This window comes from Hyperoodon ampullatus (genome assembly GCF_949752795.1).
Source record: "Hyperoodon ampullatus genome assembly, chromosome: 18".
Classification (NCBI taxonomy): Eukaryota; Metazoa; Chordata; class Mammalia; order Artiodactyla; family Ziphiidae; genus Hyperoodon; species Hyperoodon ampullatus.
Genome location: NC_136931.1, coordinates 39,084,065 through 39,105,940, shown reverse-complemented (window position 1 = coordinate 39,105,940; position 21,876 = coordinate 39,084,065). Strand labels below are relative to the sequence as shown.

At 48.8% G+C, this 21,876-nt stretch overlaps 1 pseudogene across 1 annotated transcript; it reads left to right on the top strand.

Annotated features, from left to right (window-relative positions):
- The first annotated feature begins 139 nt into the window (after positions 1-139).
- LOC307066830 (zinc finger protein 541-like) lies at positions 140-21,074 on the top strand (annotated as a pseudogene). Its single transcript has 15 exons — positions 140-245; positions 450-687; positions 2,274-4,142; positions 5,903-5,961; positions 6,169-6,328; positions 6,486-6,653; positions 7,531-7,876; positions 13,407-13,470; positions 14,065-14,207; positions 14,612-14,715; positions 15,954-16,029; positions 16,587-16,675; positions 20,193-20,333; positions 20,517-20,698; positions 20,816-21,074. The product of its transcript is annotated as a zinc finger protein 541-like (transcript).
- The last annotated feature ends 802 nt before the right edge of the window (positions 21,075-21,876 follow it).

Sequence of the window (21,876 nt, the reverse complement as noted above, 5' to 3'; positions counted from 1 at the left end):
ATTTGTACAGATCTGCCTTAATTTCCTTAATTAAAAAACCAGAGTGGAATTGGCTGGGAGAAAGGACTTAAACTTTTCTAAGATTTTGCCTTGTGCATTTCTGGATTGCACTTGCAAGTGTGCTGTTGATGTTACCGTCATGAAGTCCTGCCTGTCCAGTCACTCTGTCCTGGAAGCACTCAGACTGTTGCTGTCCCCTCCCTTACCCCCCAAGTGTGGCTTCAAGATTGGGTGCTGCCCTGGAGGTGTGGCTTGACCAGGGTCCCTTCTCCCCCTCACCTGGTGCTAAGCCTGGTCTTCTCTGCGAGTGAAGCTGCTGAAGTTGGGGTTCTCGGCCAACTCCCTGAGTTGGACTCAGCTGCTGAAGTTGGTCCGAGGGTGGTAGAGTACTTCCGCCCGGGCTCCGATGTCCCCGGATGTCATAACCTATGCTTGCTCCCTCTGTCTAGACCTGGGGCTAGGCGTGGTCAAGGTGCCCAAAGAGGCTAACGAAGGAGGCAGGGCCACGTCTGGGAGCACAAGGAAAGGAAAGCGGCCGCACAGGTCCCCTCAGAACCCACTCCTGGACTGCAGCCTCTGCGGGAAGGTGTTCAGCATTGCCAGTTCTCTCAGCAAGCACTACGTAACCCACAGCCAGGAGAGGAGTCTGGTCGGGATGTCTGTTCAGGGGGCTGCTGGGGGCTGGGCGTGTTCCCGGTTCTTTTGCCTCCCGTACCATCCACCTGCACCGCCCCCCACCGTCGGGTGTCCCAGGTGTGTGCGACCTGTGCTCCTACCACGGCCAGTGTTTGGGGGGGGGCAGGGCCTACACTGCCCCGGACAGCCCGCCCTCCCCAGCCTCCAGATTCACTCCAGTGAGGAGAGCGCCGCTGCGATTTTCAGACAGGACCCATGTGCTTTAAAAACACACTCCAGAGGCAATTTTGTCATGGAGGGAGTTGGGCTAACTGTGTAGAGAAAGTTTCAGAGTCCCTGGTAGGTGTCTGAGCAGAACAGATATGCACTCCATGAGGAATATATGTTGGGATAACACCAGGGCGTGAGGGGTTCTGAAATGCCTGTTTCTAGAACATGGCAATGGAGTGTTCACTCTCTTTTTTCCTGTTTAAATTCCCTTTTATTAACTCGATTTTTTTTCAAAACTTGACTTTAAAAAGCAAGCTCAGTGTAAGAGGAGCAGAATTCCGTTTGTTCTTCATGTCTTAGAAATGATAAGTTTTCTTGCTGCCGAGGGAGGAGAGACAGACTTTCAAACTGAGAGACTCGTAAGTGGGAGAGGACGATCCCTTGCATGTTTACAGCTCGCCCAGCCTTTACTGAGGCTTCGATGGATCCCGCTTTCATTGTATCCTCTCCCCTCTCGCCATTAAGGATGGGAAATGATTTACTCCTGTCACAAGCTGGTAATAGGGCTAGAAAGTGGGTCTCCGGATGCCCTCTCTGCTGCTTCCCTCAGATGGAGGCCAAGGGTCCACGTTTGGGAAAGGGTTTCATTATTTACTGGGTTCCATTGATTAGAACCATCCGGAGTAGGATTGTTGGGAACCCAGAGGGTGATTTACCCATTTGTTTATATTTATAACATATTAATGCAGGTATAAGTATGATGTAAATATAATACATACTTGCATTCGTTTATATTTGCAGAAATTATAGGCAAATTTGGCTTTTTGTTGTTGTTGCTGTCGGGCTCCCAGGTAGCTGTCTAGAGGACTCCTGTGGGAAGGCAAAGACTCCTTTGTTCAAAGAAGGATCATCCCCAAGTTAGCATTTCCTCAAGTGCGTTCTCAGAACTCTGGTTCTCTGGTTCTCAGGGATGCTAAACGGGTCTATTTAAAAAAATGGTTTTGTGGGCAAATAAGTTTGAGAGACATGGAAAGTTCAACAGATCTCTCTTTATCTGCTCTGTGGCTTTTCAGTTTGCTACTAGGAACCTCCAAGAAGTAAAGAGTGTTTTTTCCAAACTTATTTGCCAGCTGAGCCCAAGTCCTCAGGGAGCAACTCTGGAGACTGGTGTTCCTTAGGAACCCACTTTGGGGAACTCTGACTTGGCTCCCACTGATTTTTTAAATCTCAGATTAGGGGTTTGCTTAGGGGTGAGGGCAAGAGCTCCCCCTTCCAGACGTCTTTGGCCGTAGCAGGGGTCTTTCCTCATAGGGTCTGAGCACAGTTTCTGAGTTGCGATACTGCTGCCCCCTGGGGACACGCCTGGGTTCCTGCAGTGGGTGACCCACCCCGAGACACCCACTAACTTTCTCCTCATGTGATGCCAGGACCGGGCACATGCTCACCAACCAGAAGACCAAGCCCTTTGTGTGCCTTGAGCAGGGCTGCAGCAAGAGGTACTGCGACTACCGCTCCATGCGTCGGCACTATGAGGTCCAGCACGGCCTGTGCATCCTCAAGGAGGCCCCCCCGGAGGAGGAGCCCTGCGGGAACTCACCCCACGCGCACGAGTTTGCCAACCAGCCCGCACCCGCGAGCCTGTGGTCCCTAGTGCCCCCGGAAGCCCCATTCCCCAGCTCCCTCTTGCCCAACCGAGATCTCCTGTGCTGTATCGGGAACAGCATCGTCTGCCAGAAGATCCCTTCTCCCAGGCCAGCCCCGGGAGGGCCTTCAGACAGCGGCGAAGGGAGGATCACGGCCTGTTCCTCCCTGCCCTCGTCAGGGTCCTCCTTCTGGGGCCCAGCCAGCACCCCGGCGGCCCCAGGAGCCCTGGGCACTGAGGTTCCCGAGGAGCCCCGGCCCCCACGGAAGGAGCCTGCCATGGACGTGTTCACAGCCATCCGCTCAGGGGCAGCGGAGAACAGCGGCCCCGACCCAGCCGAGCCGGAGCTGCCGCTGCTCCAGCCCCCATCATCCCTGGAGGGCTGGCCCGAGGGCGCTCCCCTGCCCGCCTGCCTGCCTCTGTTCCATTGCCAGACGGTCCCCGCCAGTTCCCAGCCATCAGACCACAGTTTCCAGTGGCTCCGAAACCTGTCGGGCTGCCCTAAGAGCAAAGGAAACAGTATGTTTGTCATCCACAAGCCCTCTGAAGTGCCGTCCCAGGAGGGCTCCGGGCCTGCCCCGGGCTCAGCAGCGACTTCCCTGCGGGGGAGCCCTCACCCAGCTGGGGCACCGGTGTGGAGGGCACGCCGCCCTTCCCTCCCACGCTCCTGAAGGCACCGGGGGAAGCCTCGGGTGACCCCAGATATGCCAGCACCAGCGGGGAAGAGGACTCCTGGGCTTCCAAGAAGAGCAAGTTCGACTGCGACTCCTTCTCGTGGCAGAACCCTGGTGAGCCTGGACCCCAGAACGGCCCAAAGTCCAGCGGCCTCCCGTCGGATGCCACGCCGCTCTTCCGGCAGCTGTTCCTGAGGTTTCAGGAGTCTCTGGTGAGCCACGAGCAGATGCAGGTGTTCCAGATGATCACCAAGTCCCAGCGGATCTTCTCCCACACCCAGGTGGCTGCCGCCTCCTCCCAGCTTCCCACACCCGACGGCAAGCAAGTTGCCCTGAAGTCACTGCAGGGGCCGTGGCCACGGCAGCCCCCACCTATGGCGCCCACTGTTGACTCTCTCCATGCTGGCCCCGTGAACCCTGAGCCAGAGGGATCCCTAGCCCGCAGGAGAAAATCCACACCCTCTTTCCCCACAGAGGCCTCCCCCAGCAGCGTGAGGCAGGACACAAAGGGAAGACCAAAAGTGGCTGCTGCTCCACCTGCCCTCACAGCGTCGTCCCTGGACCCTCCTGGGAAGCCAGACATCTCCTCTCTGGCCAAGCAGTTGAGATCCTCGAAAGGGACCTTGGACCTGGGGGACATCTCCCCCGGGAGCCTGTGTCAGACCCAGTTAGGAGGGGAGGAGCCATCCAGAGCCCACCTCCCAGGGAAGCAGGCCCAGGCTGAGAATGGCACGGCTTCCGGGGCCACAAAAGGTGGAGAGGGCCCGGCCTGCTCCTGGGGCGGAGGCTACAGGCTCTTCTCTGGCAACTCCAGGGCCCAGCCCTTTTCAGACTTCGAGAAGGAGAAGGTAAAAATGGATATGTGCTGTGCGGCTTCTCCAAGCCAGGTAGCCATGGCCTCCTTCTCGTCGTCAGCCAGGCCTCCAGCGGATGCCCCCTGGGACTCCAAGTCCAAGCTGACGATATTCAACAGGATCCAGGTACCAGGGCCCTCTCACGGGACCTAACCATGCGGGAGGCAGAGTGTCGTCCTTACCTGTGTCCGTGTTTCTGACTTGTCCAGGCACTGTATATAACCTCAGCAAATCGTCAGATGCAGTTTGTTTACAGAGGGGGGATTGAAGGTCCAGAGGGGTGATGGTTCCTCCCATCACCCTCCGCCCTGCAACACACACACACAAAACAGAACAGGGCTTTAGAGTTGTCAGAGACACTTTGCGTCATGTTTCTTCACTAAACTTTTTCTATTTGCTTTCTTTCTGCCTTTCGCTTCCTTTTGGATTTGCCTCCTTCTCTTCTTCAGAGCATGTAAAGGCAGAGCTCCTTTGCCCTTGATATTTGTACGTGAAATGCTGTGTCTATTCTGGTTGTGAATCACAGGTCCACAAGTCCGACTTGGCCCCTGCTGCAGGCCTGGCGCCGGTCCGCCCTTGTGGAGCAGCTTGGGTCCTCCCACATCGTGCCCACGACGTCCTGGGTGCAGAGAGCTCGGCCACGTCTCTTCGTGATGCTCCGAGGTCCAGCATCCTTCCTGTCACACCACAGCTACCTCCACGTCTTATTTTTTTTAATAGCTTTAATATTCACGTGCCATCTAATTCGCCATCTTGAAGTGCACCGTCCAGTGGTTTTTTGTCTGTTTACAAAGTCATGCACCCATCGCCACTCTTTGCCAAAACACTTTCATCACCGCAGAAAGAAACCCCACACCCTTGGTTGTCACCCACAATCTCTCCATCCCTCCCAGCCCCTGGCAACCATGCATCTACCTTCTGTCTCCATGGATTTGCCTATTCTGAACACTTCATGTGATTGGAATCATAACGCTGTGTGGCCTTTTGTGTCTTTTGCTTCTTTCACTTCCCATGATGTTCTCAGAGCTCCTCTGTGCTGTAGCACAGGTCAGAACTTCAGTCCTTTTTATCGCTGGTAACTTGTCCATTGTATGGATACACCATATTTTATTTATCCATTCATCAACTGATAGATATTTGGGTTGTTTTCACTTCTTGGCCATTGTGATAACGCTGCTATGAACATTTGTGTACAGATTATTGTTTAGACATATGTTTTCATTTCTCTTGTAAAATACCTAGGAGGGGAATTGCTGGGCTCTAGGGTAATTCTATTGGAGGAAGTGCCAGACTTTTCCAAAAAGCTGTGCTGTTTTATATTCCTACCCAGAGTGTATGAGGCCTGCGGTTTCTCTGCATCCTCACCAACACTTGTTATTGTCCAGTTGGTTCTTTTGATTACAGCCACCTTAGTGGGTGGGAAATGATAATTTTATTATGGTTTAATTTGCATTTCCCCGATGGCTAATAATCCTGAGCATCTTTTAATGTGTTTATTGGCCATTTGTATATCCTCTTTGGATAAGTGTCTCTTCAGAGTCTTTGCCCATTTTTAAATTGGGTTGTGATTTTATTTTTGAGCTGTGAGAGTTCATTATGTATCACAGATACAGAAATCTACATAGTCCCTTATCAGATACATGATTTGCACTTCTTTCTCTTATTCTGTGTTTTCACTTCTTGATGCTGTCCTTTGAAGCACAGAAGTTGTAAGTTTTGATGAAGTCCAATACGTCTGTCTTTTGTTTGGTTTTGGAGTCATCCAAGAAACCACTGCTTACTCCAGGGTCACCAAGAATTATACCTGTGTTTTCTTCCAAGTCTTATAGTTTTCACTCTTGCATCTCATTTCTGATATGTTGGCTCAGATGTATTTTCGTCTTCAGGGTGGAAATATCTACCGGCTCCCCCACCCGATGAAGGAGGAGAACATGGCGTGTGGCTGGTAAGTTCCGAAGCCCCTCGGGAATCCTCTGGTGGCTTTGATGTGCTGGCCCTGGGTGAGCGAGCTCTGAATGCTTCACTCCTGAAGGGGTGAGCACCAGGCCACAGAGAATCGGGGGCATCATCTCCATTTCTTTAGGGTTCGTCCAAAGCTGTCAGAGGATCAGTGTTTGGGGACGGAGTCCCATTCTCCCTTTCTTCCCCACAGGAACCAGCACAATGGTGGTCCCACAGACTGGGCAGAGCCAAGGAGCACTTACATCTGCAAGAATTGCAGCCAGATGTTTTATACCGAGAGAGGGCTGAGCAGCCACATGTGTTTTCACAGCGACCAGTGGCCGTCGCCTCGAGGGAAGCAGGAGCCGCAGGTGAAGGGGCTCGAAGCTGCCATTCATCTCAGGATGGAGCCGCCCTCCTGCGGGGAGCCTGGCTGGGGGCCGGGAGTCAGGGCTGTGCTGCTCTGGAGGGGCCCCTTGCTCCCTACGTACTGTGTCTCTTAAAGGGCTGGCTCTTCTCTGTGTGTAGTTGTGTGGCATGGAGTATTGCAAGCCACCAAGACAGGTGCTGAGGCCGGAGGGGGACAGGCAGAGTTCCCCGAGAGCCAGGAAGTCCTTGGACAACATGACCGCATCCCCTTTGGTGGTCCCTGTGTCGGTGCCTGTGGCTCCAGCGAACCATCCTCCGGGGAGCAAGGTGGGTGCACTTCCTTCCAGCTGCTTTCCAGCTGCCAGTGGGAGCTGTGAGAAAAGCCCCCAAATCCTGACTCCAGAAGAGCTTGATTTGCGTGTTCATTCATCCATTCAACCTCCAGTGAACTTCCTTTGTGTCTGGCCCTGTGCTGGGCAGGGCTGGGGACACTGCAGCGACCACAGCAGGCTTGTCCCCGTATCCTGGGGCTCCCAGCCCAGCGGAGTAGATAGACCCATCCCCGGACGCTGACCACCCAGAACGGGCCGGGCTGAGAGAGGGAGCTGTAGGAGCCCCGAGGGCACCAGAGACCCTGCCTGAGGAAGGGGGTGTTGCAGCTGAGAGCTGGAGGATGAGGAGGGGTAAGATGGGCAGAGAGGAGGGGAGATTGCGTGGAGGTAAGAGAGAGTGTAGCAAGCTCAAGCCGTCGTCTCTTCAGCCTGTGCTGGAAGACCCCACCTGGAGACGTTCATGCTGGACTCGGGTACGGGATGCATGGAGCCCACTGCTTGTCTCCCAGGAGCTGCTGTGATTTTGAGGGCAACAGGTTTTCCTTTTGTCATGCTGTTGCATCCGTCTGGCCCCCACACTTTAAGTGCCAGTCACTTTAACAATGGACATGAATTTCCAAAATGGTTTGAATGAGGGCCTCTCCTTGGGAGGTATGTGTGCCTGAGAAGGCCCCAGCCTCAAATATCGCCCGGCTTAGGGTCTGGAGTCTGGCTCAGGCGTGGTGGCCCTGCCCGGCTTCCTGCGCTGAGGACTCTTTGCACGGCCATGCTGGGTGTGCGTCTGGCTGGTCAGTACCCTTTCCCACTCTCAGGCCATCTTGAGGACTGAGCTGTGGGGCCGGTGGCCTCAGGTGACCCTTGTGTTTCTGAAGTCTCTTCTTCTCCGGGGACAGGAGAAGGACGGGGAAGAGAGAGACAGCAAGGAGAGCAGCCAACACAGGAAGCGGAAGAGGAAGAAGCTCCGACGGCCCAAGGCACTGCTCATCCCTCCTCCGCCCTCCATGTCTGGGGAGCCGGGCCCGGGAGGATGCCGCCAGAGCTGCCTGTGCTCGCCCGTGTTCCTGGTGGACCTCCTCCTGAAGGGACTGTCCCAGTGCCCTGCCTACACGCCACCCCCGATGCTCAGCCCCATCCGGGAGGGCTCTGGGCTGTATTTCAACACTCTCTGTTCCACATCTGCCCGGGCCCGTCCCGACAGGCACATCAGTGCCATGCTTGGTGAGTGAGCTTGATCACCCCATGATAGGCCTGCGGGGGGCCAGACCCCCGCCCCCTGTAGAATTTGGTCCAGCCATTCCCTCTGGCCTAAGCTTGGGTGTGGTCTGGTGGTCCTGTTGCTGTTCAGAACTATCCCAGGACCACCTGGGACCAGCAGCCTTCTGGGTGCTTATAATTTTGTAGCCAGAAAGAAAATAGACTCAATTTAGCCTAACCACCATTCTGCCTGCCCTTTCGAGTAATTGTTTAAATAGCTTTATTGAGATATAATTCACATGCCATATGAATCACCCATTTAAAGTGTACAGTGATTTCTTAGTGTATTCTTAGGATTGTACACCCATCCCACAATCTAATTCTAGAGCATTTTCATCACCCCAGATGATTATATCCACGAGCGGTTACACACAGGCCCTGTAGCCCCCAGCTCCTCTGCCCTGGGCAACCACCAGTCTACCAACCTACTTTTTCTATGGGTCTCCCTATTCTGGACATTTCATATAATTGGGATCATACAATATGTGACATTCTGTGTGTAGTTTGTTCACTTAGAATAATGTTGTCAAGGTTCATCCATGTTGTACTATGCATCAGTGCTTCATTTCTTTTTATGGATGAATGATATTCCATTCTCTGGAGAGACAACATTTTATTTATCCATTCATCAGTTGAGGGGCATTTGGGTTGTTTTCGTCCTTTGGCTATTGCAAATAGTGCTGTTAAGAACATTTATGTATAAGTTGTTTTTGGACATAAGTCCTCATTTCTCTTGGGTATACAGCTCAGAGTGGAATGCTGGGTCAAAGGGTAACTATGTCTCACCGTTTAAGGAACTGCCGGACTGTTTTCCAAAATGGCCGGGTCATTTTAAATTTCCACCAGCATTGTATGAAAGTTCCAGTATCTCCACATCCTTGCTAACACTTCTTATCTGTCTTTTTCATTATAACCATCCTAGTGGGTGTAAAGTGGTAGCTCATTGTGGGGTGTTTGTTTGTTTGTTTGTTTTGCGGTACGTGGGCCTCTCAGTGTTTGTGGCCTCGCCCGTTGTGGAGCACAGGCTCCGGATGCGCAGGCTCAGCGACCATGGCTCTCGGGCCCAGCCGCACCGCAACAAGCGGGATCCTCCTGGACCGGGGCACGAACCTGCGTCCCCTGCATCGGCAGGCGGACTCTCAACCACTGCACCACCAGGGAAGCCCCCTCATTGTGGTTTTTTTTTTTTTTTTTTTTTTTTTTTTTGCGTTACGCGGGCCTCTCACTGTTGTGGCCTCCCCCGTTGCGGAGCGCAGGCTCCGGACGCGCAGGCTCAGCAGCCATGGCTCACGGGCCCAGCCGCTCTGCGGCATGTGGGATCTTCCCAGACCGGGGCACGAACCCGTGTCCCCTGCATCGGCAGGCGGACTCTCAACCACTGCGCCACCTGGAAAGCCCATGTGGTTTTGATTTACATTTCCCTGATGGCTAACGATGTTGAGAATCTTTCCATGTGCTTATTATCCATTTGTATATCTTCTCGGGAGAAATGTCTGTTCAGATCCTTTGCCCATTTTTTAAATTGAATTCTTATCTTTTTATTATTGCGCTGTCTCAGTTCCTTATATAGTCTGGATGCAAGCCCCTTATCAGATATATGATTTGCAAATTCTCTCCCATTTTGTGGGTTGTCCTTTCATTTTATTTATGATATGGTTTGCAGTACACAATTTTTAATTTTGATGAAGTCCAACTTATTCTTAGGCCTGCGATCAATCTTTAGTTAACTTTTATATACTGTATGAGGTAGGAGTCCAAATTTATTCTTTTGCATGTATGTATCAGTTCTTCCAGCACTTGAAAATACTGTTCTTTTCTCATTGAATAGTCTTGGTACTTTGTTTTGTTTTGTTTTCTTTTGCGGTCCACGGGCCTCTCACTGTTGTGGCCTCTCCCGTTGCGGGGCACAGGCTCCGGACGCGCAGGCTCAGTGGCCATGGCTCACGGACCCAGCCGCTCCATGGCATGTGGGATCTTCCCAGGCCGTGGCACGAACCCATGTCCCCTGCATCGCCAGGCAGACTCTCAACCACTGCGCCACCAGGGAAGCCCTGTCTTGGTACCTTTGTGGAAAATCAGTTGACCATAAATGATTTGAGATTTTTCTTCTTCTTTTTTTTTTTTTGCGGTATGGACCCAGCTGCTCTGCGGCATGTGGGATCTTCCCGGACCGGGGCACGAACCCATGTCCCCTGCACTAGCAGGCGGACTCTTAACCACTGCGCCACCAGGGAAGGCCCTCTTCTTTTTTAATACAGGCATTTTACAGCTATAGATTTCCTTCTGAACATTGCTTTAGCTACATTTTGTAAGTTTAATATGTTGTGTTTTTATATTCATTCAGCTAAAGTATTTTCTAATTTATCATTCCACTTCTTGTTTAATACACTGACTATTAAACAGTGTGTTGCTTAATTTTCACATATTTGTGAATTTTCCAAATTGCTGCCTTTTATTGATTTGTAATCTAATTCTTCTAACTCTTCTAACCCTTCTAACTCTTTTGCTATTATATGTGAGAGAACCAGTAATACCTTACTGGTCATGTTTATTGCTTTATATAATTTTATTTCGTGTAAAAACACTGAGCGGATAAAGGAAAGCAAGCATGATTTATAGAGGTTGTTATATTAACCTTCTTATTTACCATTTCTGATCTCTTCATTTATTCTTGTGGATTTGAGTTACTGTCTGAGGTGATATTCCTTTACTCCAATGCAGCTGTGCTCCTTGTGCAGTTACTGTCACATATATTATATTTCTGTATGTTACAGGCCCACAATACATATTGTTTTATGCAGGTATTTTTAAGGCCATTAAGAAAAGAAAAGAAATATGTAATCATACTGATTTTTATAGTTACCCATATTTAATAGCGCTTCGCTTTTTTTTTTTTTTTTTTTTTTTGTTTGGATTCAAGTTACCATCTGATGTCATTTGCTTTCAATCTGAAGGACTTTCTTTAGTATCTATTTTTATTAGGGATATATAATTCACATACCATACAATTCATCCCTTTAAAGTATAGAATTCAATGTTTTTTAGTATATTCACAGAGCTGTGCAACCATCACTACCATCAGTTTTCAGAAATTTTCATCATCCCCAAAAGAAGCCCTGTACTTATTAGCAGTCCCTCCTTTCCATCCTCCCCATCCCCAGCCATGGGTAACGACTAATCTACTTTGTCTCTATCGATTACGCTATTCTGCATATTTCCTATGAGTGGAATCATACAGTATGTGGTCCTTTATGAATACCTTCTTTTAGTTAGCATGATGTTTTTAGGTTTCATCCACGTTGCACTATGTATCAGTACTTTGTTGCATTTTGCGGGCTGAATAATATTTCACCTTCAATATTTCTTGTAAGACAGGTCTGCCAGCAACAGGTATCCTCAGTTTTTATTTATCTGGGAGTGTCTTTATTTTACCTTCATTTTTGCAAGATAATTTGCTGAATATAAGATACTTGGTTAACACTTTTTTACTTTCAGTAATTTGAATATATTATCCCATTGCCTTGTAACCTACATCGTTTCTGTTAAGAAGTTAGCTGTTAATTTTACTGTAGTGCCCTTGTATGTAACAAATTGTTTTTCCCTTTTTGCTTTCAAGATCTTATCTTTATTTTTGCTTTCCACATTTTGCCTATGTTATGTCTGGATGTAGAGCTCTTTGTGTTTAATCTTTCTTGGAGTTTGTAGAGTTTGCTGGATATACATATTGTTTTTCATCAACGTTGGGAAATTTTCAGCCATTAATACTTTAAATATTCTGTCCCTTTCTCCCCTCTTTCTGGTACTCCCACTACATATATATTGTTGCATTTAATGACATCTCACATTTCTCTGAGGCTCTCTTCACTTTCCTATATTTTTTTCTCTCTGTTCTTCAGATTTCATAGTCTCCATTGTTCTATCTTCAGGTTTGCTGATCACTTCTTCTGCCAGCTGAGATCTTCTGTTGAGCCTTATTTTGGTTATTGTACTTTTTTAACCCCTGAATTATTTCCATTTGATTCTTCTTTTTTTTGGCTGCATCGCACAGCATGCAGGATCTTACTTCCTCGACTAGGGATCAAACCCGTGCTCGCTGCAGTGGAAGCGTGGAGTCTTAACCACTGGACCGCCAGGGAAGTCCACATTTGTTTCTTTTTAAAATATAATTTCCATCTCTTGATGGCATTTTCTCTTTGATGAGAAATTTTTATTTTATCTTACTTTAATTCCTTAAGCATGGGAGCCAGGGGAAGAAGAAGCCCCCATCTCCTTGGCTGCACCTACCTGGGTAGAGCTTCCGTTACAAAGAGCTGGGGGCTAGGTGGGTAAGGGAGTGGGCCATGGCTCCAGTGCCACAGACTCTCACTGTTCTTCCCAAGATTTAGTAGATTTTCTTGAATGAGTATTTCTTAAAATGCTGTATGCCTTTAGGACAACTTGCAGAGACTTTAGCTTACTGTTCTTTTTTTTTTTTTTTTTTAATGATTTTTGTAAGTAAATTTGTTGTTTTGCCGAGTTCCTTACTCTACTTTTTCAGAAGTATTATCCCCCTTCCATGCAATCTTTTTATTTTATTTTATTGTGATGTGAACAGTTAATCTGTGATCTGCCCTTTTAACAAATATTTAAGTGTGCAATACATTATTGTTGACTATAGGCACAATGTTATACAGCAGATTTCTAGAGCTTGATTAATTGAAACTTTATGCCCATTGATTAGTAACCTCCCATTTCCCACTGCCCCAACCCCTGGTAACCCCTATTCCACTCTTTGATTCTATCAATATGAATTCAACTACTTTAGATACGTTATATAAGTGGAGTCATGCAGTATTTCTCTTTCTGTGACTGGCTTATGTCACTTAGTATAATGTCCTCAATGGTCATCCATGTTGTTGCATATTGCAGAATTTCCTTTTAAGGCTAAATGGTATTTCATTGTATGTTTATGTCACATTTCCTTTATGTGCTCATCTGTCAGTGGACATTTAGGTTGTTTCCACATCTTGGCTATTATGAATGGTGCTGGAGTGAACGTGGGAGTTCAGATATCTTTTTGAGGTCTTGACTGCAGTTCTTTTGGATGAATACCCAGAAGTGGGTTTGCTGCATGATATGGTAGTTCTACTTTTAATGTTTGAGGAAACTCCATACCATGCAATCTTTTTTTTCTAATTTTCAATTTTATATTGGATTAGAGTTGATTTACAATGTGTTAGTTTCAGGTATACAGCAAAGTGATTTTGTTATACATATTCACATATCTATTCTTTTTTAGATTCTTTTCCCATATAGGTTATTACAGAGCATTGAGTATAGTTCCCTGTGCTATACAGTAGGTCCTTGTTGATTATCTATTTTATATACAGTAGTGTGTGTATACCATGCAATCTTGAAGAGCCTGCTTTTAGCTACTCTGGAAAGGCAGGCAAAAAGGGCCTCATGGGTCAGTTGTAGCCAGTCTTCTTGAGGCTCTTCTTTGGGTGTTTTCCAGATCACATGGACGGCTCTTTTGGCATCAATGTGGTGAAGGACAACAGCAAGATCAGCACTGAACCGTGAGTTGGAACAGACTTAGAACCTGAGGGTCCTTGCAATGTGGGGATGCTTTTACCCTCCTTGCATTCCAGTGTCGGTTTTTCCCAAGGGAGCCTGCATCACGGGAAAGTCAGGTCTAGACCCAGAACCTGTCTAGCAGAGACGTGGTGGATTTTTCCAGGTGTTTCCCCAATATTCCTTCTGTCCAGACATACCATAGTTGGATCTCTGGGGACAGAATGCCCAGCACCCTGGGGTTCTAGATAGAATTGGTGATGGCGCAGTGAGATACTGTTTTGTAGCTTGGATGTTACCTTGGATACAGAAGAATGCCAGGTATCAGCACATACCTCCCCTGTCCTAGACCCCAAACGCCTGAAGCCAGAAATCTGGCGATAAAGCCAATTGGAGGAAGGAAGGAAGTATCCCTCAAGAGGTCTCTGGAATACCTGCGCGTATCTACTGGGCTGATGAGCACTCCCTGTGTCTGAGAGATGGCCAAAAGGTGGGTTCCACAGCCCTGCTGAGCAGGGCTCACCGCACATCTCTCTTGTATTTCCCATCTTGGTCACACACATATGTCTTTTATGTCCATGTGTGTGGCCTCATTTCAGACACATCAACATAGGAAGCCAGTTTCAGGCTGAGATCCCAGAGCTCCAGGACAGATCACTGGCTGGAAGTGACGAGCATGTAGCTACTCTGGTCTGGAAGCCATGGGGAGATGTGATGACCAACCCGAAGACACAGGATAGAGGTGGCTGAGACTTTGGGGCCAGGTTCCCGAGGGCCCTCCTCCATGTCCAAGGGGTTTCTCCTCCCAGTTCTCACCTTGACCAAGAAACAGTGATCCCCAGGCGGGGGTGGGGTGGGCAGAGTTGGCCTTCAGTGCAGGACTGCTTTGCTGTGCTGCAGTCCCTTGCCCCACCTCTCCTCTCACCCAGTACCTGGCCAGGCCATCCAGAGCAGGTGCCAGGAGCAGGGTTTCTGCCCGTCCTCCTTTTCCCTCCCTTCCCTCAGCCTGCTTGTAACAGAGAGGTGAGGGAGATGGTGACAGGAGCCCCCCGCCCCATCTGTGCTGTTGGGGAGGTTTCCTCTCTGGCACTTGCTGACCCTCTGTGTCTCCTCTCCTTCCCCTGCTGGGCTGCCTGCTGGAAACAGTGACCGAGCTCTTCAACGTGGCCTGCTCCAGCGTGATGCCGGGCGGGGGCACCAACCTGGAGCTCGCTCTGCACTGTCTGCATGAAGCCCAGGGCAACATCCAGGTGCGGTGCAGGCGAGGGGTTGCTCAGAGGAGCTGTGGGAAGCTCCCTGCTCTCTTAGGGCCAGGGGCTCTAGGCGCAAGACACGTACCTTCTACTTGGGGCTTTGCAGCTCACGAGAACCAAAGGCTGGCCACCCACCCTTCTCCCTGGTCGCTTTGGGACTGGTGGTGTCCTTTTGAACGTAGGGGAAATGCACACATACGGGCTCAATCAGTTATTTATCTGGGGTGACAGCAGAGCACCAGGGTTCCTCCAGCGTTACCTCATCTCAGCGCGGCACTGGGGAGGCGGTGACTAGCAGAACCAACTCAGGGCCTGCATTAATCTGGTTTATTTACTGAACAGTGACTTTTTGATTAAAAATGGTGTATGAAAACCTCTGATGCAATAGAAATGCCTCTGCCTCCTCCAAGGACCCTCCTCACAATCCTGAAGTTTAGCAAATGAAGAAGTCCAACTGTGTGTAGTGGGAGAGGAAGTCACGTCACCCGAGTTGGAGACCCTAGAGTCAGGGCTACATGGTGCTTTCTCTCAAGCTGAGAGGCAGTGGCTGGCACGTGGTGGGTGCTCAGCAGAGTAATCAGCACACATTTACTGGGTCCTCCTGATACCTGGTGATGTCATGGTATCAGGCTGGGGCCAGCTCAGGGGCCCATTCTTGGTTTAATGCTCTGCTGCCACCATCTTGAAATTCTTAATAGTTTCTGAGCACAGGGCCCCGTGTTTCCATTTTGCGCTGGGTCCTGCAAACTGCATAGCTAGTCCTGACCGGGGTTACGCTGTTGAGCAAGACAAATGCCCTCTCTTTGCAGGGCTTACATTTTAGGAGAGTGAACACATGAAATACATTTTTTTAAAGTGATAGATAATGATTACTTCTATGAGGACCATAAAATGGGGTAGGGCGGGGGCAGTGCCACTCCAAATGCTGCTCCCTGAAGAAATAAGGAGCTTGTGCCAGAATAAGTCCACACACTGTTTCGTCATCAAGTAAATCTTGCTATGAAAAAGGTAACGTCAGCTGCACTCAACAGTCCGCTTAGTGCTGTAGGCAATGTGTCCCAAGTGGTTGACAGCTGGTGGCCAGTCCACAGACCGACCACACTTTGAGTCGCCCTGGGGTAGGGGTGGCTTTAGGGAGGGCTGCACATATTTTCTGAATGAATGAAAGAATGAAGGCGGGTCTCCACCTCATCTTCCCTCCCTCAGAGAGTTGCCCACCACTCCTCTCGTTCCAGGTTGCCCTGGAGACCCTCTTACTGAGAGGACCCCAGAAGCCACGGACTCACCCTCTCGCCAACTATCAGTACACAGGTAACGAGCGTGGCTGCCCACGTGGTTTTGGCCTGGCTGAGGCCCCTGTGAGCCAGTCAGTTTCCATGGCAAGCTCTGCACGTGCCTCCCGGAGTTCTCTTGGGGCCTACACCTGCCCTCCCAGAAGGGCCCGGCCTCTCTGGGGGACTCAGTGGGTGCTGTTCTCTAGTTGGATCCAACCTTCCCCTTTCCACTGTTTCCCTCGTGGGCTCTTCCAGGCCAGAAGGGGGGTGCCAGGTTGGGGTGGGCTCAGGTTTCCCAGTTGAGCACTCCAGCCTTGGAGTCAGGCAAGCAAGGGCCCACGGCTGCCCTTGGTAAGTCTCTTAACCAGAGGAAGCCTCAAGTTGCTGCACCTGTCAAGTGGGGATGGTAAGAGCCCCTACCTGCTAAGGTTTTTGTGAGGATTGTGTGAGATAAAGCAAGTAAGGGGCTTAGCAGAAATCTTGGCATATAATGGGCGCTCGATGGCCTGAAAAAGAGGGGAGTCTGCACTTCAGCCGTGGCTGTGGTCCCAGAAGGAGAAACAGCCTTCCTCCTCTTGGCTGTTTCTCCAATAGGTTCGGACATCTGGACCTCCATGGAGAAGAGGCTCTTTAAGAAGGCGTTCTGTGCCTACAAGAAGGACTTCTACTTGATACACAGGATGGTAAGGCGAACATGGCAGGCTGGTGTAGACAAGGCTCCTTCACACGGCCGAGGCGCTAGAACTGCAGGGCCTGTCAGGGGCGATACTCTGCTCATGCTGTGAACAGTTGACAACTGAAATGCCATTGCTTTGAACAACCCCAAACAGTACAGAAATGAATCCCATGTTCAAAATAAAGCCCTCCAGGCCCCTCCCCACAATCCTACTTCTGATTGATAACCTGCCAGGTATTTACTGCCCATACGGATTTTACACACCTATATGCACTTTCCCAAAGAAGGATGACATCATATACTTAATATCCTGCTGATTATTTTGCTCTTTTTTAAACTTGATGTACGCAAAATTGCACATAATCAAAGTGTAAGATTTAATGTTTTTGACATATTTATACACTTGTAAGACCACCACCATGATCAAGATAATGAAAATATCTGTCACCCCCAAAAGTTCCCTCCTGCCCCTTTGCAACCCTTCCTTCCTGCCACCCAGGTCCCTAGTCAAGTCTTGTCTACTTTCTGTCACTCTAAATTAGTTTGCATTTTCTAGAGGTTTATATAAATGGAATAATCGTACAGCATGTGATCTGCTTTGTCTGGCTTCTTACACTCAACCTAATGATTTTGAGATTCATCTATGTTGTCGTGTGTACCCATACTTCATCCCTTTATTGTTGAGGAGTATACCACTGTGTGGAAGGACCACCGTTCATTTAATCATCCACCTGTTGGCGGTTTCCAGTTACTGATGACTACAGATAAAGCTGCTCTGAACATTCACGTACAAGTCTTTGTATGGACATGTACTGGGTTCTTTTTTTTTTTTGCAGAGATGGGGGTGGGATTATAAATACCTAGGAGGGGAATGAGGATAACTTATAGTAGATGTATGTTTAACGTTTTAAGAAACTGCCAAACTGTTTTCCAAAGTGGCTATACCACTTCCCATTCCCACCAGCAGGTTATGAAAGGTCCAGTTGCTCCACACCCTCGTCGACACTTGGTATGCTAAGTCTCTTTAATGTTAGCCATTCTAATGAGTGTACTGTAGCATCTGACTCCATTTTCCTAATGACTAATGATGCTGAGCATCTTTGTGTTTTTTTTCTATATGTGCACCTTCTCTGGGGAGCTGTCTGTTCATATCTTTTGCCTCTGTTTTTATTGGAGTGTCTGTGTTTTTATTGAGCTGTAGGAATTCTTATTTTGTTCTGAACACCAGTCCTTTATCCAGATATGTGCTTTGGAAATATTTTCTCCCAATATGCAATTTGTCAGTCTCCTAACAGTGTCTTTTGAAATAAAGTTTTCAATTTTGCTTAAGCCTAACTTACTAGTTTCTCTTTTATAGACTGTGCTTCTCGTGTTCTATCTAAGAAATCTTTGCGTAACCCAAAGTCACAAAGATTTTCCCCTATGTTTTCTTCTGGAGGTTTTCTAGTTTTAGGTTTTATTTCTAGATTTATGATCCATTGTAAGTTTATTTTTGTATGGGGTGCAAGGTGAGTTCATTTTTTGCATATGGATATTTACTGTTCCTATACCTTTTGTTGGAAAGACCATACTTTCTCCACTCAGTTGCTTTTGTACCTTTGTTAAATATCAGTTGGCCATATATATATGCATCTACTTCTGGACCCTGTATTCTGTTCCATTGATCTGTTTGTCTTTTATTAAGCTATTCCCATACTGTCTTTATTACTGTAGCTTTATTCTAAGTCTTGAAATCAGAAAATATTAGTCCTTCAACTTTGTTATTCTTTTTCAAAGTTATTTTTTGTATTCTAGATCCTTTTTATTTCCCTATGAATTTTAGAAATAACTTGTCAATTTCAAAATAAAAATTCCTGCTAGGAACTTGATTGGTACTGTTTTTGACTCTATAGGTCAACTGTGGAGAGTTGTTACCTTCACAATATTGAGTCTTCTGACTCGTGAACAGGGTATATCTCTCTATTTCAATCTTTAATTTTTCAGCAATGTTTTGAAGTTTTTAGTGTACAGTTGTTGCATACTTTTTGTCAGATTTATTCCTAAGCGCTTGGTTTTTTTCTGTTTTTGTTGGGTTTTTTTTTTTTGCGGTGCGCGGGCCTCTCACCATTGTGGCCTCTCCCGCCGCGGAGCACAGGCTCCGGACGCGCAGGCCGAGCGGCCATGGCTCACGTGCCCCGCCGCTCCATGGCACGTGGGATCCCTTCAGGACCGTTGCACGAACTCGTGTCCCTTGCATCGGCAGGTGGACTCTGAACCACTGCGCCACCAGGGAAGCCCAGTACTTGTGTTTTTTATGATGTTATAGAGTTCTTTTTTATTTCAGTTTCCAATGGTTTGTTGCTAGTATGTATAGAAATAATATTGATTTTTATATTGATCTTGTCTTCTGAAATGTTGCCAAACTGACTTACTAGTTTTGGTAACTTTTTTGTGGATTCCACTGAATTTTCTACATAGACCGGCCTATCATCTGTAAATAAAGACACTTTTATTTCTTCCTTTCCAACCTGGATGCCTTTACTTTTTTTCTTGCCTTTTTGCACTGTAGAACCACCAGTACAGTATTGAGTAGAAGTGGTGAGAGTGGAAATCCTTGTGTTGTTCATGATATTTGAGGGGAAACCACTCCACCGTTAGCTGTAGGGATTTTGTAGGTATCATTTATCAGGTTGAAGAGAAGTTCCTTCTATGCCTATTGTGCTGAGAGTTTACATCAGGAATGGACATTGGATTGTATCAAATGCTTTTTCTGCACCTATCAAGATGCTCATATGATTTCTCTTTTTTAAGTTTAATATGATGAATTACATTGATTTTAGATTGTTAAACCAACCTCACGTTTCTGGGATGAGCTCCACTTAGTCATGGTATATTGTCCTTTATATATATATATATATATATATATATATATATACATATATATATTGTTGGATTCTGTTCGTTAAAGTTTTGTTTCAAAATTTTCATCTATGTTCATGAGGGACATTGGTCTGTAGCCTTCTTTCCTTGTAATATCTTTGTGTGGCTTTGGTATCAGAGAAATGTTGAACTTACGGACTGAGTTGGGAAGTATTCCTTCCTCTTCAGTTTTTTGGAGGGCTCTGCCTAGCTGTCGCATAAGGCTATGAGGTATCCACCACGTAAGGACACTCTGCTTTAATTAGTCCCTGTCGTTAGACATGTGGCTCCACATGATGTCACAGTGAGCGTCCTCGTGTGTACCTTTGTGTGCGTTTTCCTGGAGAGAAGCCTTCCTGGGCCAGCCTTGTTGCTCAGAGCGTGCAGAGCTTAGATGGTGTTGACTCTGGTGGCTTCTCTCTGAACTCCTTCATCCCCAGGAGGACTTTCTGATTCTCTGTCCCCCGTAGCAGAGGAGCATACCAAGCCGTAGGGGAGAGACGTTTCAGGAGGGCTTTCAAAAAGTGGCGGCTGGCCCCATAGGGAGGGGATTTAGGGCGTCAAGGCCATACTCACTGCTACTCCTGAGGCACTGTCCTTAGCCGGCTTCTGTCTTCCTCCACTAGGTCCAGACAAAAACAGTAGCCCAGTGTGTCGAGTACTACTACACGCAAAAACTAATGATCGATTTTGACTGCGGCCGAGCCCCAGTGCCGGAAAAGAGGGTCAAGAGAGAGCTGGGTGAAGCAGACAGGACAGAAGCGAAGGTAGAGGGTCTCGGGGTAGGGCTTCAGGAGTTCAGCACGGATCTGGATGCCCGGTGCTCATCCAAGCTGGGTGGCGGTGGGGGGGTGCACCCCGCGACGTCTGGACGCTCTGGACACCTGCTTCTCCCTTAGAAGGGCGGCGGGGCCGTCAGCATCCTTTCATCACCTCTGCCCCCTGTGCAGGTCACTCGTAGCCCTCGGAGGAAACCCAGCCACCGTCCAACCCCCGAATTACAGAGGACTACTGAGAGTTATAGGAGGGAGTCCATCCCCAACTCCAGCCCAAACACCGGCTCGAAGCGGAACCCTGAGCTGCCGGGGAGCAGGAAGGGCCAGGGCTTCTTTCCCTGCCGGGAGTGTGAGAGGTACCGCCCTTTCCCTGGATTCTCCCACACCGCCTGCCCTCAGCCCTCTGGGGTGCCCCCCTCAGGGCTACCCGCCTCCCCCTGCTCTGACCCCTGTGTCCTCTGGTGCCTCCTCAGGGTGTTTGGCAACATCAAGGGTCGGAATGCCCACATGAAGTGGCACCGCCTTCAGGACCACGTGGATCCCACCGTCAGGGCAAGGTGGCCCGTGGAGCCCTTCCAACTGTAGGAGGAGGAGGGCGAGCTAGGGGCTGGCATCGGCCCTCTGCGTGGGCAGCTAGTTGGGATGGGCACCTCCAGCCCTGTTGCGTCTCCTTTGTTAGGTTGTTTTTGTACGTTTTGAGTTGTTTGTCTTAATAAAGTGTGTTGTTAAGCAGCTGTCTTCTGGCTTCCCTGCCTGTTGATCCAGCGAAGGCTTTTGAGCCCCTGCCGCTCCCAGAAGCCACAGTGACTGAGTCCCTGCCCTGGAGGAGCCTCATACATGAATGCAGCCAGCATTTATCAAGCACCTGCTGTAGCTGTGCCAGACAATGCCCAGTCCACGTGATGGGGACATAGTGATGGAGGGACAGGCCCCTCCCCTCACAGAGCTTACATTTTAGGAGCGGGAAGGTAGCAGTGATAAAGCAGCAAAAAGGTGAGTTTAGATATCTATAGTGCATATGCTGTTGGCCGTAATAACAGAGGAGTCAGCATAGGTTTAAGCTCTCAGGACACGTGGTGGTGCCAGTGGCTCCACGGTGAAGTCAAGGCCTGCCAGCAGTGGCCAGCGTCTGCAAGTCGGCTGCAGCAGCAGCAGCAAGAATCCCCTCTTGTACGCCGAGCACCCAAACCTTCGGAGGGTGCAGGGCAGAGAGCAGCTCCCTCCCTTCCTTGTTCCCCTTTTTAAAAGTGAGGAAAGCTTGTAGCAGCGCCCAACAGAACACCCCTCACGTCTCCTCGGCCAGAACTGTAGCCCGTGCTCTTTCTAAACTGATCCGTGGCAGTGGAAAGGGAAGTGGCCACCGTTATCCCAGACCCTCAAGATTTGTGTCCAGGACAAAAGCATAAGTTGTGTTCCCCCCAGTTCCAGGAGTGGGGAGAACCAGTGTGCTCCCTCAAATTTGTTGTCACCCGATCCAAACTGGAATCCCATTTGCCAGGAAAAGAAGAGGAAGCAGAAATGGCCACTGGGGAGT